Below are 18075 nucleotides of genomic sequence, written 5' to 3'. Positions count from 1 at the left end.
GATGTAACCTGATGCATTGCTATGGACAACTACTCACAAACGGTCTGTGTTCATTTTTATACCACAGGGTTCCCCCTGATAATCCGGATCACAATCACATATTAGTTTAAACCAATACTTATCAGTTTCTTTGGTTACAAAAGTTGACAAAGTAAAAAAGTTAACAAAGATTGGTCGGAATGCATTGATCAGCTTCCTTTCAATCAATATTAAACTCAACAAACAAATGCCTATGTTCTGTCAATCCGTAGTATGACATTCTGCAGTTGCAGTACACAAAGTTTACCACAAGAGGGTGCACTACTCCTATAAAAATTTTATAACAAGGTGACTGCATAAAACAGAAAAAGGAAAAAGAATATGGCATCAATGCACTTTTTAGGACTTAGAATTGTTTTTTTATAAGTGTTCTGAATTACAGCAAATGAGTTACTGAGAAAGTGTATGATCTAAGTTTAGGGTTCACAAACCGCTGTCAGATAAAGAACTTCTGAATGACACACTAAAGTACCGTCTAACGGATCGGACACAATTCAGTTACTTATATAACGCCAGAATTTTCCGCAGCGCTGTACAGAGCTCCTCTTTTTTGCTGTACCCTTTGGGGCTCACAATCTAAATTCCCTATTGATATGTTATTGGGATGTCGGAGGAAACCCACGCAAACACAGGGAGAACATACAAACTCGATGCAGATGTTGTCCTTGGATGGACTTGAATCCAGGACCCCAGCACTGCCAGGCAATAGTGCTACCCACTGAGTCACCGTGCCGCACAATAAGACCATGTTCACATGAATTCACACTAATAAATGGTGTTTTATACCGGATTTACATTGTCAGGAGAATATTTGCACGGTATTATGAACGCGCTGAAGATTTGAAAATGTTAAAAATTATTGTCGCAGAATCTCCTCTGAAAAACAGTGGATAGGTTTCATTAAATGACTATCGGGCTAACCAGTGTGCAGATCCAGTGGCCTCTCTGCGGCAGAAATCCAAGTATCCGCTGCGGATTTCTGCCACAGAGATTGTGAAAATTGTGTGAAAATTGCTCTTAAAAAAGGCTCCGCAAATACAGGGGCACTTTAGGGCAAGGCCACACGGAGCGGCCCTGAAATGGTCGCAACGCGGCCAACAACTGCGCCGGCACCATGTACGGCACGGCTGTCAAATACCCTGTTTATGCCCGGATCCGTCACTATTGAAATCAACGGTGATGGAAACGGAAACCTATGGCTTGCGTTTGTGTCAGTCAGTGCTCCATTCTGATGGAAAACTCAGACAAAAAGTCAGAGTGGGACCCTGGCGCAGATGTGAAGCCATATGCGTATAAAACTCCTCGGCTCTTTCGCTAAAATTGTTTAAGACCGGAGCAGGTATAAAGAAATGGTGAAATCCTCAACACCCAAAAAAATTATAAACTTTACCGCTCAGACGGTACTAAGGAAACAGCCCAAAATATTCTGAGAGGACACCCGCTTCCAGTGTCAGTATGCACTAGACAACCCACAGTCCCGTCAGTCTGTGCTTGGCTCTCCTGAGCCCTGTTGTTCCACACGAGGTATCGGTCTCCCGACGCCAATTCATCGGACAGGACGAGAACCTGTATCTTTTTTAGATGAAAAATAAAGATATGGTGCAACACCTTCGGGATTGTATTCACTCCACGCTTTTTACATCGTTCTTATAGAATGTAAAAATTGTTTCAAACATATCAAGAATAAAAGCATATGCAGCACGCCAACACCAACCCGTAGAGTGTATATTTGTCATCTAAAAAAGATACAGGCTCTCGTCCTGGCCGAGGAAATGGAGTCGGGAGACAGATGGCTCGTCCGTGGAACAACAGGACTCAGGAGAGCCAAGCACACCCAAACGGGACTGTGGGTGGTCTAGTGCATACAGACTGTGGAAGCGGGTGTACTCCGAGAATATTTTGGACTGTTTCTTTAGCACCGTCTGAGCGGTAAAGCTTATAAATGTTAAACATCTAAGACAAAAATCTGAATTTGTTCATAAATATGGGAAATGTAATCAGCGCAAATAATTTAATGGAACACACAATGGGCGATTACTAAGACTGCTGTATTTAACGCCAATCTAAGAGGAGGGGATGGTTGGGGTGTTTATAATTTCTGTTCATTTTGACCGGTCAAAAAGGACAGAAAATCAAATCTAAACTAAAAACTTTTAAAAAACTTTCGACATACATGTCAGAAGTTTTTATCGATGGCGGTCCGAGTACGGAGACCCCCACCGATCGCTAAAACTAAGCAGCCGAAGCGCTCAGATGAGTGCTGTGTGGACTCAAGACTTTCTATTGAACACGTACCCCACTCGCTCAGCTTTTCAAAGAAAGCCGATCAGTAACAAAGCGGCACAGTGCACACCGGAGCGCTTCTACCGCTTCGTTTTAGCGATCAGTCAGGGTCTCAGGAACAAGCGTTTGACTGATCTCTCACGACTACAGCATAAACCAAACATGCCCTATCCCACTTTTTTTTCTGACAAGGACATCGGTGACAGTCAGTAGGCCCCTGAGCATCAGATCGTTGGCCAATTCAGCGGACACGGATTGGTTCGAATGACTTCTCATGCATATGACCAGCTCAAATGGAAAGGCTTTTTAAAAGGAGCAGGAGCAGAGCCGGCCTTGTGTGGTCTCCAACGCACAGAGCAGAATAGTAACGTTTCTGCTGCAGTCACATCTGAATTAGGGACGGAACAAACTAAGCCTGCACCTTTTTTTCATGAAAATGAATGATGGAATAACCCAAGTCCTACACCAGTACATGAAGACTCGTATACCGTACTAATATTGATCAAAGAAGACACGGAGTACTGCGGCATCTCCGACATGGGAGACTGACTAACCAGACGTGTTTATGCTGCCAGTTAAGCAGGGTCACTGGGTCAGCTATTTAAGTCCATACACATGAGAGGACACGGGTCTGACTGCTCAGGAATTACGGCTTCCATTAAAGGGACATGCACTATTTTTTCCCCCATTCTCTAGTTATCCAGGGTTAACAAAAAATGTAGGGGGAAAAAATTAAAAAATAAAAAGAATTCATCTTTTTTCTTTTTTGGTGAAATCAACTCTATCTCTACCCTTACGATGATATGACTTGTAATCCAGTTATAATGAACATGACAGGGGTTGTCAGGCTTAGAAGAATAACTTTCAAATATCCTATTGGGGAATTCGGTTTTACTAGAGGGTCACCCCCATTTTGTGGCCAGAGTAGAGAACATTACATGGACAGCCCATTGATTCATTGGGAGTTGTGTAATGCTTCTTTTCACCTGTGGCGGCACTGCAAGGAAATTGAACCCTTGCGGCTAGGCACCCCCACAGTTCGGTCACACTCTGGAGTGCAACCTGCGATTAGAACAGAAAACGTATACACAGCTGGCCATAGACAGGAGATGTGATGATGTTGGCAGATGAACGGTTTAGCATCAGACTACTTTTGCCCAAAGCCACCAGAAACATACATTTAAAAACAAAACAAAAAAACACAACAAACAAACTTTATAATGGACGTTAGCTGTACAAACATTTCTAACACAGCAGATCAATGACAGATAATCTGTCTAAATTCTGATCGGTCATTAACAACGTGGTCGATTAACGGCTACTGATCGGCAATATTCATCTCAAGGCTATGCCCAGCCTTAAAGGTGTTTGTATGGACATTCTTTTATTGATTGTTACGATATAATAGATTTGTGGGGGTCAGTCTCCCGACACCCACGCCGAACAGCCGATTTATAGGGCCGCAACGTTTTTCACCGTTTATAGGCCCAGTGCTGTGCACATCCGCAGAGGCTGTGCCTGGGACTGCAGTGCTTGTCCCATTCAAGTGAATAGAATGGAGCTGCAACCAATGTGTATGGCGCTGTGCCTACTAAATACTGAAGAGTCCACGATGGGGAACGCGGATGCCCCTTCAGTTAGCTGATTGACTGGGGTACCGGGATCTGGTATTGATGACCTATCCGAAGGAAAGCCCATCAATATAAAATGTCCAGACAACCCCTTTAAAAGGTTCTTTTAGATTGCGCGAGAGTGCCCGTTAAATTAGCGACTGTATCCTCTGCGCTTGTTTGCTGTATAATGTATGAGGACGAATGATAGTCACTGCGATCGCTCGTCCCCATGCATTTGCATCATGTTGGCAGCACGTCTCCCCAAGATGTGCAGCTGGCTAGCAACCGATTCATTGGCCACATAAAAGATCCGATGAATGAAGAGCTATCCCCCACTTACGTACGGCGGGTTTGGCTAACGTTCATCTAAGGCTTTGTTCACATCTGCGCTAGGGCTCCGTTCCGATGGAGCTTTCCATCGGAACGGAGCCCTGACAGACACAAACGGAAACCATAGGTTTCCGTTTCCATCACCAATGATTTCAAATGGCAGCAGATCCGGTGCCAATGGTTTACATTTGTCTCCGTTGTGCAAGGGTTCCGTCGTTTTGCCGGAATCAATAGCGTAGTCGGACCTTAACTTTAGGACAGAAATAATAAATAAATGGACAATGCACACAATGAAACCTGTAATCATTGGGAGATTGTCTGATTGGGATAACAAATGACAGAAAATAGCCCTGCAGCAATAACAATCCTACACCACGAAAATACAAAAACACACACACTGGATGTACTCTCTCATCTCTATAGGAGAACCCGGCTGTTAATGGATATAATCTACACACTAACGTGAGGGAAAAGGGTATAAAACAGGAAGCGCACACACGGATTACTCATGTAAAACATGTAATATCACCAAAAAACGTAAAAACCACAGGTCAATGTTTCATATTAAAATCCCTTTAATGAAATGTCAAGTGACTGAGTTAGACTTTAAAACTTTACGCAGCTCAAAGAGAGAAATTCCGGAACAATGAAAATCATGACATGTGCAGATGACGAGGACGTCCCTGTCATTGACCCAATTCCAGCCGACGTCACAAAACATTGTCCTCATGTCATCAGATTTATCTTCTGTACAATCAAAATTCCCCAAAGAGTTACGCATTTTTTTTTTCAATTCATAGATTATAAAAAATAAGTCAGGTTTTTGCCCAGTTTATAATTTTATTTTTTTTAATGGTTTTCTAAACAATAAGAAATAAGACAGACAGATAACTTATCCAATCAGAACTTAGGCCCCATGCACATGACAGTAAAATCGCCTGTAATTACGGGCCCATTCATTTCTGTGGCCGACGGACACCCTCCTGTATGTCTACGGGAGGGTGTCCATGCCGTAGAAACCTGACGAAAAAAATAGGACGTCCCATTTATTTATTTTACGGACCGTGCTCCTATACTTCAACATGGGAGCACGGCTCGTAAAAACGACCGGCTGTCCGAACCCGTAATTACGGGCACGATCGTGTGCATTAAGCCGAAGTCTGAAAGTAAAAAAAGTGATCACGTTGAATTTGACGCCATTCCGCAGGTATTGACCATTAAAGGAACACAAAGGCTACTGCAGCTAATAACCGGTTGCAGCGGTCTCACCTGATTAGACGTCATCACAGAAGGCCATCTGCACAGGGACCAGCTGGGTTTAGTAGGGACTAGGGATGCACGATGCATCGAAACTTCGATACCGTTTTCGATACCGTGCACCCTCAAACGGTTCAGTATACCGTTATTTCATGTATTTCGATACTTAGCTGTGTGGTCGCACCGCTCAGTATTGTAACACATGAATGTATGAGAGCCAGGGTGCAGCTGTGTGATACAGTCATTGGCCCGCTCCAGAGTCCTGACAAGTGTGCACGCGGTCAGCATGATGTAATGCGGCCGGCTCTGCACTGCACTAATGAGCGGCGGCACTTCAGACAGATCATGGCGGGCGCACTGCAAAACACCCCCATGTCCTGTCTTCAGTGCCTGCGCCTGACCGCGTGCGCATTTGTTGTCAGGAGCAGGGGAAATGACTGTATTACACAGCCGCAGCCCCACTCTAACGGCAGAAATGAGAGAAACCTCTGATCTCCGCCACTATTCCCGTGAATGGTGTGATCAAAGCGGACCGTAGGATTCAAGTGGAAAATGAGAATGGGGGTGATGCCCCTTGGATCACGTCACAGGGATTCCCTGTGACGTCACTGAGGGACTTCCCATATACGGGCAGACAGCCTAGGGTCCATTGAAGGACCACAGGTCTGTCTTACCATATTTCCTGTTAGGGGATACTTAGGTATGTCCTAACAACTGCCTGTGTACTATCCGTATATAGATATATGTCAGTACATTAAAATTTTAAAATAAAAAAAGTCAAAACAAATGAATGTTAAATAAAAAAAAAACGCACACATTTTTTACAATAAACATTAAAATAAGTCTCAATACATAAAATATACACATTCGGTATTGGGGCAGCCGTAATAACCTGCACAACAAATTGTTGTCAATTATGACTGAGAAACATGATGGGGTTAATTACTATTAATGTGAGGCACATTCAAAATTCATCGTGCCTCACATCAGAAAATGGAAGAACTTATTTTATTTATTTTTTTTTACTGTTGGCAAAGTATCGCTTTGGTATCGAAAATCGAAGTACTACACAAAGTATCGGTATCGAAGTCCAAATTCTGGTATCGTGACAAGTCCCGGACCGAACACACTGCAGGGAGCCGGGCTCCTAGAATCATAGTTATCTATGACGCTAGGAGTCCCTGCTTCTCCGTGGAACTGCTGTCCCGTACTGTAATCATGTTTTCAGTACGGGACAGTTGTCCCGCAGCAAGGCAGGGACTCCTAGCGTCGTACATAACTATGATGCTAGGAGCCCGGCTCCCTGCAGTGTGTGCGGTCCGGGACTTGTGGCCGAAATACGTTCCGTCCTTTACGGACCGAACATGCTCATGTGAATCCAACCTTACATTTCTGGCTAGCAGACAGCGGAAAAGGGTCGGAATTTCTTAAAGGAGTAGGGCTTAAAAAAGTCTGGTATGCTGTAGCAGTAGGGGGAAGGGCTCCTGCTAAAGCTAGATGCCTTACAGCCAGAGATTGTGAGGTTCAAATAGACAATTTTCTAGGACACTTGTATGAGAATAATTGATATATTTATCACTTTTGAGCAATAGGAGAAAGAATATTAAAAAGGGAGGCAATAATGGGATTTCAATTTTTATCCTATTTGTGTATTTCCTACATTCCTGAGTGTTGTGTTTCTTCAATTGCTCACGTTTTTTGGCAAAAAGTCTAATGTGTTGAAAATTTTTATATTTTGTTATGACTGTAGTTGCCCACAATCTGTAGTTTATGGTACGACAAACTGAACAAACATTTTAAGAGGGTTTTCTTATGGTTTCATTCCCATCGCTTTCCTTCTTGCTGTATATTTAACTGTGCGTGTTTGTGGCAGGATCAACCAAAGGTAGGTCGGTCGCCAGTCATTGACCTGTTCACATTAGCATCTGACAGACCTGTTTTCCCTCCCAGCCGTATGAACGACCTTCCAAAAAGAAAAGAATAGAATAGTCAACACAAGTTCACTGTATACATAAGGCCGGGTTCACACAGAGTTTTTTGCAGGAGGAAAATCTACCTCAAAATTCAGTTTGGAATTTTGAGGCAGATTTTCCTCTGCCTGCGCGCCGATTTTCGCGGCGTTTTTCATCCGGGGCCATTGAGCGTTGCGGGCATAAAACGCCGTGAAATACGCTTTCTCTGCCTCCCATTGATGTCAATGGGAGGTCAGAGGCTTAAACGGCCGAAGATATGGCATGTTGCTTTTCTTTTCCACGAGCGGAAAAAACGTGTCCGCCTCCCATTGAAATCAATGGGAGACATTTTCGGACATTTTTGGGCGCGTTTTCCAAGTAAAAAACAAAAACAAAAATGTGAACTGGGCCTAAATGCTAAAAACGCAAAACAAAACTTGTAACACAATATTTTTGGGTACATCCAGTAGGGGTGCATGTAGTGTACGTAGCTCAACTCGGACGTAAAAAACTGTAATTTTCCACGTCCGAGGTGGACGCGTGCGGGACGCGTTATCACAGATCCCCCACAGACTACATTCTATGAAGAGATGCGGGACACGCAATAAAATAGGACATGTCCTATTTTTCAACGGAGCGTTCACACGCTCCGTCGAAACAACGGTCGTGTGAACGGCCCCATTGAAATGCATGAGTCTGTGTGACGGCCGTTGTTTTAACGGCCGTCACATGGACGCGATTCGCGCTCGTGTGAATGAGGCCTTAATACAATGACCTATTCTAACTCTATATAACCCAGGATAACGTGCTTTACAGTTACTCCATTTCCAGTCTCCTAAAGGTGTATATAACACAGCCCATTATATAATCTGTAGGTTTACACAATCTGCAAACTTTCCGTCTGTCCTCCACCCATAGTTACAAGCAAACAATTGTTGGCCTGATTCACTGGGTGGAACTCCAGTTACAAGCCTTGCGATGGTTTTGGCAGGCCATTATAGGTGTGGTACAAGGTTGACGAGGTACAAGTTCTCAATGCACACTATTATAAATCGCCACTACCAAATATCAAGCAATTGTAAATGCCATTATTACGTTGTAGCTTATATCACTATGGTAACCCCACTGGTAACCTATTTATGTGCAGCAGGGCATTGTGGTTGCTTTGGTAGACATTTCACAGGAACATAAACACAACAAAATATAGTGAAACCTCCCTAGAAGATCACCCCTTTGAGAAGATCCCTCCTCATCCAGACTGAATTTTTAAGTGATCGCTTTTCCCCAACTATTATAGTCTATGGATGTTGCCGTTCTATAAATAAACCATCTCCTGATCCGACCAAAGAATTTTTTTACTGTGGGAACCCCTGTGAAATGAACACAAGTTGGACTTGTCCTTTAAATCATCTGGATGGGGGTCTGCGCCGCATCCCTAGAAGAGAGGGAACACAAGGATGAGACTTGCTAGATAAATCGGGGAAGAGAAGCTGCCAGCATTGCGCCACATCTTTGGGGCGAAGAGAGAAGTAGGAGAAGCATTTACAGCACCATAGACCGTCATGGGAAAGAGGAAAGAGTAGGGAGGCTGTCAGAATAGGGGAGGGTGCAGCACGTACACACTGGAGTGTCAGGGTTAGAAGTGAGGGAGAATATAGAATGCAGAGCCTCACTGGGGCTTAAGAATGAGAATGTACAGTATAACAATGAGAGGGGGAGCCATGTTGGGGACTAGGAATGAAAGGGGAGCACTAATGGGGCCCAGGAATTAGAAGGGAGCTATGCTGTGCCCCAAGAGGAGAACCATTCTTGAGAATAAGATTTAGGGGGGACCATGCCAAAGAGTAGGAATGAACGGAGAGCCATGCTGGGGGCTAGAAATGAAAGGGGAAGCACCAATGAGAAGGCATGAAAGGGGTAGCCATGCTGAGACCAATAGAGGAACAAGATTTAGAGGGAAGCCATGCTGGGGATCAGGAATGAAAGGGGGAGCCGTGCTGGGGACTAAAGAGGGTTTTACACTGAGCGATTATCGGGCAAACGCACGTTCATCTGCTGGGGACGAGCGACTGGAGTAATGACTGCTCGTCCACAACCATAGCTCCTTGTGACAGGAGCAAACGAGCGCTGATCAACAAGCTGCACTGGCCAAAATCGGTGGGTGTAATAGGGCCTTTAGTATGAGAGATCTAGTTATTGGTGTGCTGTACATGCTTGAAGACTGCATTACACACTAACTTGCATGGTGTACTTTTTTCTTTGAGAAGGCCACCCACATAGTCATTTGAGGTAAGCAATGTGTTGGTAATATAGGCTGGAATGTAAAGCATCAGGCTCGAAATACTCATTTTATAGTTGCAAAGAACTATTTTGCCCATAGGGGGAAAAAAAAACAAAAAACTATTTCTACAGTATGTTTATAGTGAACAAAATCCGGGACCAGCAGAAAAGAAAAGGGGTCTGTGAAGATACACATATGTGAACTAAATAAACAGCGAAATAATCAATTTTTCATTGAAATCACAGAGCAAAACAGACAAAAAAAATGTTAACAATTGAAAAGTGCCAAACAGGTACCGAAAAACAGCTTTTTTTTTTTTTCTTCTTCTTCCTTTTAGTTGGACCCAATCTTACATTGTGCAAACTTTTACTGAGACATTTAAATACATCTGCCATTGATGGCTATGCATACGTATGGTCCATAAAAGTCTATGTATACCTATTGACATATTTATTTTTGTTCCCAGCGTATATAAATCAGCTACCCCCCAAAAAATAAAATAAAAACTTTGGCAGCTTTTCCAGCAGTACCAAAAGAAGGCTTGGTTCACATATGTGTCGTGGTTTTTTGAACAGAAGCCACAACGCTGTGCCAAGCCCAACGCCACCCAACTGACCCCATTGATTGGGTCTGTTGGGGTCCGGTCATGGTTTCCATAATTTCGTCAGTAAGCATAACACCACATGCAGCACTATGCTTGCCATCAAATCTGACAATCTTCGTGGGAGCCTCCAATTAAAAAGTGCACACAGTCGCAGAAGATCATCGTATAAAGTGAATTAATACCCAGCAGCAGCTTTTTCTGAGGCTTGTATGTAAAGGACTTTATTTACGAGTTCTATACAACCATCTTAACCCCTTAATGACCAGGCCATTTTACACGTCAATGACCAAGGATTATTTTTTGTTTTTTCACGGTCGTATTCCAAGAGTCGTAACTTTTTTTTTATTCCGTTGGCAGCAGTTTAAAGGCTTGTTTTTTGCGGGACGAGTTGTATTTTGTAATTGTACCATTTTTAGATGCTTATAATATATCGATTAACTTTTATTAACTTTATTTTAGTAGGGAATTGAAAATAAGCAGCTATTCCAGCATTGATTTTCACGTTACAAATTTACGCCGTTTACTATGCAGTGTAATTAACATGTTAACTTTATTCTATGGGTCGGCACGATTACGGGGATATCAAATATGTAAAGGTTTTATATGTTTTCCTACGTTTGCACAATAAAAACCCTTTTAGAAAAAAATTACTTGTTTTTGCATCGCCGCATTCCGAGAGACGTAATTTTTTTATTTTTCCGTCTGTGGCAGTATGTGGGCTTGATTTTTGCGGGCCAATGTGTCATTTTTATTAGTACTATTTTGGGGTACATAGGACTTATAGATTAACTTTTATTACATTTTTTATGGGGGTAATTGGAGAAAAGAGAATTCTGCCGTTGTTTTTTGCGGTTTTTTTTGGACGCCGTTCTTCCAGCAGTTTAATTAACGTGTTCATTTTATTGATCAAGTTGTTACGATCGCAGGGATACCATATATGTGTATGTGTTATTTGTTTTGCCACTTTTACTAAATAAAACCACTCTTTGGGCAAAAAAAAGTTTTATTTGATTTTGACCGGAAATTATTAATTTATTCTTTTCACAAACTTTATTTAACTGCTTTACATTATTTTTTTTAGTCCCACCAGGGGACTTCACTATGAGATCTGCTGATCGCATATATAATGCTTTGGTATACTTAGTATACCAAAGCATTATTGCCTGTCAGTGTAAATCTCATGAATGGCCTTGGCCTTGGCTCTCCGTCAAAAGGACCAGTTTTCAAAAGTAGCACTGGTCTAAAACCAACACTCAAGAGCCAAGTAGTGAAGATACGGAAACGTTCAGAGGCACAGCTGGAGACTTGCGGGCTGTCAAGCTCTTATTCAGCATTCCCAGTCCAGCATCCAGTTCGAGAACAATGTGGCATTCACAAGCCGCTACTTCCACGACCCAACGGACAAGTCAGCTGATCTAAACCTTGTCCCACTTAGAAGAAAACAGAACAGCAATGTCCTGCTCATCTACTAATAAGAATCTGTAAGACAGGACAAGCATAACACACAATTCAGCATTGTTCTGAGGAGCAGAGTGACGTCTCTTCTCCTGCAATCTGACCACCACGTGACAAGTGTTTACAAACATCAAACGGAGAGATTAGGATTACTAAGTCTTAAAGGGACGGTGTCACGAAATTATTTTTTTTTATATGTTTTTGCTTTTAGTATGTCATTAAAATAAATTTTATTTATTTGTGTTTTGTGTTGTACATTTTTCTTTCTTTTACTTCTCTATGGGGGCTGCCATTTTTTTTTCATCTCTATATGTGTCGATTAACGACACATACAGAGAAGGAATACGGCACAAACATCCCCATAGAGAATGCGAACGGGAGCCGTTCCATTCACTATAGCGTACGCCATCTGTGTGGGAACGGCGCATGCTCCCACACAGTCCAAAAGGAAGGTCTTCGGCAGAGCGACATCCGGAGCCATTTTCATGAGTACCGGACGCCGCGGCCGGACAGTAAGAGGACTACTTCCGGTCGCGGCTTCTGTCCATATGTTGAGAAGCAAGGACTAGGAGCGGAGGCAGCAGCAGCGGCGGCGGCAGAAGCAGGTAAGTTATGTTTTTGTATGTGATGTGTGTATATGTTCGTGTTATACTGTGTGATTACCACTGTATCTAATCCTCCTACACTGTGCATTTGCTCAAAAAATGGCGGCACACAGTGTAGGAGGTTTGAACATTGAACCCCCTCCTTTCTCCTGGCACTAGCCAGGATAAAGGAGGGGGGATTGTTTGAGGACACTAGAGCGAGTGTGTCTTCTCCAATTTTGCAGCATAAAGCAATGAGGTTGCTTTACCACATGCCAATGCTGCAATTTTGGAAATTGCTCCCTCTAGTGACCAGCACATGGAAATGTTATAAATTAGAATTTAATTTATAATATTTCCTGACTTGTGAAAAAAATTAGAAGCATGTGTAATCATTTATATACGAACAGTTTAACTAAAAAAAATAAAAATAATCTTTTTCTAGCGACACATTCCCTTTAAAACTCAAGGAGCCTTCCAACTATTCTACATTCCATGCAGGGATCCTCAGCGCCATACGTCTTATATGCTCAGAAAGCCAAAAATGAGCCTGGTTCCACCTAGCTTGATTTAAGCCCTAAACCAGAGCAGTATACTAAAAATTCATCATCCGGAAGATAGTCTAAAGCTACTATTTACACCGAGCAGCTCCTTGGATTTAGCAGGAACATGAATGCATTAGTAGATTTCTTAACCGCTGTTTAATCATGACCACCCCCGCCTAGATAGAGCGCAGAGAGACATCATTGAGTCAACAAGTTGTAAGACCCATATCCCATCAAAAGATGCCAGCCAGGGATAAAACGTACACCAAAATAACGCTCCAGGTAATACATACTTAAGGAATAAGTAAAAGTTGCAAAAACCATGGAGCTTTACTTTATAGCAGACACCCAGTTATGCAGCGATGTCAAAAAAGATGGGGGGGGGGGGGCGGCACGGATAGCTGGCAAATCTGCCAAGGCAACCGTACGATGCCAGAAGCCCCCCTGAAAAGCTCCTAATAATCCTCAGCAACCAGATCCGACAGCACTCCAGTCCATCATCTGCTGTAACTGGAGGTAGACCTTAAAAGAAAGGAAGACTCCATCTTGCCCTTTTACAATATTGAACAGTTTAGACCAGCATGCAAAGCCGAGTAACTTTTTACATACTTTGTTCTAGCACTTTTTAATTACAAGGTATTTTATGCTTTATTATCTGTTCAAACAAAGCTAAAATCAAAATTTTTCTGCATTACTGTTAGGGCTTATTCACACCAAACGTTTTTCACGCCCAAGATGCACCTGTGCGGGTCCTGTTTTCTCGGATTTCCATAGAGTTGAGTCTACCGAGGAATCCGTGTTCTATTTTTCAACAGACCCTTCACACTGTCCGTTGAAATAACAGCCATGTGAATGGCCCCATTGAAATACATGCATCCGTGTGACGGCGTTGTTTTACCGACCGTCGCGCGGAGATATTCAACATTTGTGTGAATAAGCCCTTACTAGAGAGCCGTGTATTGCGGGAGCTCAGATAAGGCCCCATGCACACGAACGTGTTTTTGCGGCCGCAATTCCCCCGAAAATCCACGGGAGAATTGCGGCCCCATTCATTTCTATGGGGCCATGCACACGACCGTAGTTTTTACGGTCCGTGCATGGCCCGGGAGCCCGCACCGCAGAAACGACGGACCTGTCTTATTACGGCCGTGTTCTGCGGTCCAGGCTCATAGCAAATAATGGCAGCGGCCATGTGCATGGCCTGCGATTTGCGGGTGGCTCGCGGCTGACAGTCCGCAGCCGGCCGACCCGAAAATCATGGCCGTGCACACTGCTACGGTCGTGTGCATGAGCCCTAAGTTACTGCACACACACACATTACATGAAACTCTGCCGAATCCCCGGATTCTGGCCGCATTGGCCGACGATCTTAAAGTGTATGACTTTCCCCGACATCAATCTTTGTGGATTTCAACATGTTCAATCCTTTATTCCCCGGGAGATAAACTACTTCCGTTGTGTCTGACAGCGGTTTATTCAAACAGAGCAATGATCGCAAGAATGGAGACGAACTATAGTGAATATGATAATTCGTCCCCATACATCTCCTGTTTACAAGGAGAGACCTGCTGCCGACAAGCGACCATTTTTCTGGCCGCATAAGAGAAGCTATTAGCCGATGAACAAGCATTTGCTCCTTTGTCGGCTGATCACTGCCCTGTTTAGACAGGGCAATAATTGGGAACTAGCTTTCATACAAACACTCGTTCGCCCGATCATTGGCCCGTGTAAGAGAGTCACATGTCTGATAGTGAAGCAGAACTTTAGGCAATTTTTTACAACAAATTTTTTACATAGATTAAAAAAGTTTTGTTAAAAGCTAAATACGGTTTTAAGCCAGGCCTCAGGACGGAGGAGATGTATAAACACGCACAGGCAGTACTTATGCCACAAAAAGGAGCAGAAACAATTTCATCTTTGTATACTAATTACATTTTATGCCTGACTAATTGGGTCAATTATCCAAGATGTTGGAAAGGGGCGAACGTAGAAGAAAAGAAGGCCACCAGACATGCATAGCAAGCAGACGCCGGATCACAGATGATCAACGCTCTGTGCAGGGGGTTTCTCTGGGAAGTAAATATTCAGCATTAGCTAGTTTAGATATTGTATTGGTTTCCTGCATCGTATCAGTACAACTCTTAAGATCAGGCCTCCGTCCTCAGGAATGTATGTACCTTGCACAACCCAACCAATCCCAAGGCAATGACTCCTAGGAGGAATGCGGTCAGATCACTAACGTGTCACACTGTTCTAGGCACCAGCTCTGGGAAAACTTCATGCCATACATAGAGTCCAGAGAGATTTGTACAGTGCAGAGTGAATGGGGCCAAAGCTCACCATGGACCTACATTACGGAAGACTTTGGAAGAAAGTTAGACCAAGCCGGGAAAGAAGAACCTCTATAGACACCAAGCATTGGCTACATGGCTCCTTCTACTTGTCAAGCCACTAAATATATTATACACCAAACCCTATTTCATGCTTTGTAAGGCCATAAAACCATAAAATTTTAGCATCCATATTAAAAACACAACATCCGGACCGCAAACACCCCCTGAGGTTCTACTAAAATCACTATAGTAATCGATGTTTGGTTAAGTCCGGTAAAGTAGCACCTCTAAAGGGTCCAAGTGTTGCAGCCGTATTACAGCTGTGTCATCTACCTCTAAGACAAAAGTCAAGTAAGAACTGATGACAACGAAGGAGACAACAGTTCGCCAGGGCACGAATTCCAACACATCTGCTCTATACAGATGACAGGTGGATGGCCTGTAATTATGGAGGATTAAGTAACATACTCGTAGGAACCATACATTATTGAAAAGTTCGTTTCACATGCATACACCAATTGTCTGGTAACAGATCCCAGTTCCTATACGTCTGCTTCCTAGCTCAAGAAACTTTAAAAAAATAAAAAAATAAATAAATAAATAAAAAAGGAAACGCAGAATGCTTTTGGCCAGGACAACAATTGGTGTTGAGAACGTCGCAGGTTACCAGGATCTCAATGTTTTGCCTCCGACATTCTTTTCCCTCAAAGCGAAAAATACATATGATATCAAACGACCAAAACTTGCCATGGTACCCTAGCATTACACAGGTTGTCCAGGGTTAGAAAAACATGGCTGCTTTCCTCCAAAAACAGCATCAAACCTGTCTTCAAATGGTGGCCGATATTATAGCGGAGCCCCATCCACGTCAATTAATCTGATCTGAAATACCAGACAACTTATGGACAGGTGGGGTGCTGTTTTTGGAAGAAAGTAGTAATGTTTTTCTAACCCCGGGTGACCCATTTAAGTTACCCCCCCCCCCTCAGGCCACTATGAGGTCCAGTTTAAGAAAGAATCAATTCAGACGACTGAACTGAAGTGTAACAATGACGGATTCTAAATCAATACAAAAATGGATTCCATCCTTTGCTATATAAGACCATTCCAGTCACAAATTTCATTCTTGTGGTGTGTTCACAAAAGGCCGGATACTCTGCATAAAAGTACACTGTACATTAGAGCCGGGCAATTAGGACCTAAATCAAAATCACGCTTAATTGAACACGTAACCTCGATTACGATTATGGTACAATTATTTAGGCCACGCCCTATTTGCATGCTACGCCATTGAAATAATATTTATCCCCTGAGCCTGCTGTATACTACTGTATAGAATATACCCCGACACTGCTCTCACACAGTATATTGCCTCCATAGTGGTCCTCACAAATTATGATGCCCCTATAACTGCCTCCACACAGTATAATGCGCCCATGGCTGCACCCCCCCCCACAGTATAATGCGCACATTGCTGCACCCCTCCACAGTATAATGCCCCTATAACGGTCATCCACACTGTATAATGCCCCCATAACGGCCCCCCACAGTATAATGCCCTCCATAGCTGCCTGAACATAGTATAATGTCCCCATAACAGACTTCCACGCAGTAGAATTTCCCTATAGCTGCCCTCACACAGTAGAATGCCCCAATAACTGCCCCCATAGCTGCACTTCACAGTATTAAAGTCCCCCACAACTGCCCCCATGCTGTATAATGCCCCCACAACTGCCCCCAACAGTGCCTAATAAAAATAATAAATATACATACTCCCCTAACCCCTGTTCCAACGACAAGTGGAGGAGATCCCTCTGCTCCTGCTCCTCTGGTCTTTGCAGCATGGCGTATACAGGTGCGATGATGTCACTGCCTCACGTCCAGCAATACATAAATAATGGTAGAGCAGGTCCCCTGCTCTACCATTGGATTCAACTGTATCTGCGTCCTGAAGATGCTGTTTAAACCGGGAAAAAATAGTTGATAAAACCGAAGTTCGCAAGATGACATCTGTTAATTGCGCTGAACTTCGATTAATTGCCCAGCCCTACTGTATATCCAACTTAAAATCCAGAAGACTACACCAAATTGTGGTGCAGATTTTAGTCTGGATTCGTGGCTGCGGAAAAAACCCCAAAAAAAACTAGTGAATGGTTACCTTCATTGGTGTTGCCATAGCTACACAATCCCTCTGGTCTCCGTGCAGCTCCTGTGATGATGCTGCAGTCCATGTGACCACTGCAGAAGTCACATGGAATTAATCATCATCCCAGTAGGCTGGACGGCACGGAGAACAGTCGTGGGGGAATAAGGAGCTGTCGCTATGACAACACCGGGGTGGTAAGTTTAGACTTTTACTACTGCAGTTTTTTGATGCAACTTTTTTATCCAAAGCCAGAAGTGGATCCAGCAGTAAAGACAAGTCCTTTCTTTATATTAAATTTTTTTTTCGATTCCACTTCTGGCAGTAGCTCAAAAAAACTGCACAAAATACGTCAGTGTTTTCCCAAAAAAAACGTGTGTGAAACCACCCTAATAAGCAGCTAAGTATCTTTGTGTGTGTATATATTTCCTCTACTTTTTTTTTTTTTCCTCGCCCATTCCGGATTTCCCCCTCTGGTAATTGTTTTATACTTGGTTTCAATGTTAATCTTTATGGCTTACTGCCAGGTCACCCATATTTAAAGGGAACCCGTTATCAGCTTTTTTGCTGGCATGGCGCAGTAGGACTTTTAAACCATAAACCAGACCCATGTTAAAATCATTAGGTTGCCCTTTTTTAAATACTACGATCGATAA

General features: G+C 43.2%; 1 protein-coding gene across 1 annotated transcript in view; it reads right to left on the bottom strand.

Moving 5' to 3' along the window:
* DIAPH1 (diaphanous related formin 1) overlaps positions 1-18075 on the bottom strand; it is a 118195-nt gene that overhangs the window by 54145 nt on the left and 45975 nt on the right. The window lies entirely within an intron of this gene.

Source organism: Rhinoderma darwinii, chromosome 3 (genome assembly GCF_050947455.1).
Source record: "Rhinoderma darwinii isolate aRhiDar2 chromosome 3, aRhiDar2.hap1, whole genome shotgun sequence".
In the NCBI taxonomy this organism is placed as follows: domain Eukaryota; kingdom Metazoa; phylum Chordata; class Amphibia; order Anura; family Rhinodermatidae; genus Rhinoderma; species Rhinoderma darwinii.
Note: the sequence above shows the minus strand (reverse complement) of the source record. Positions and strands in the feature narration are given on the sequence as shown.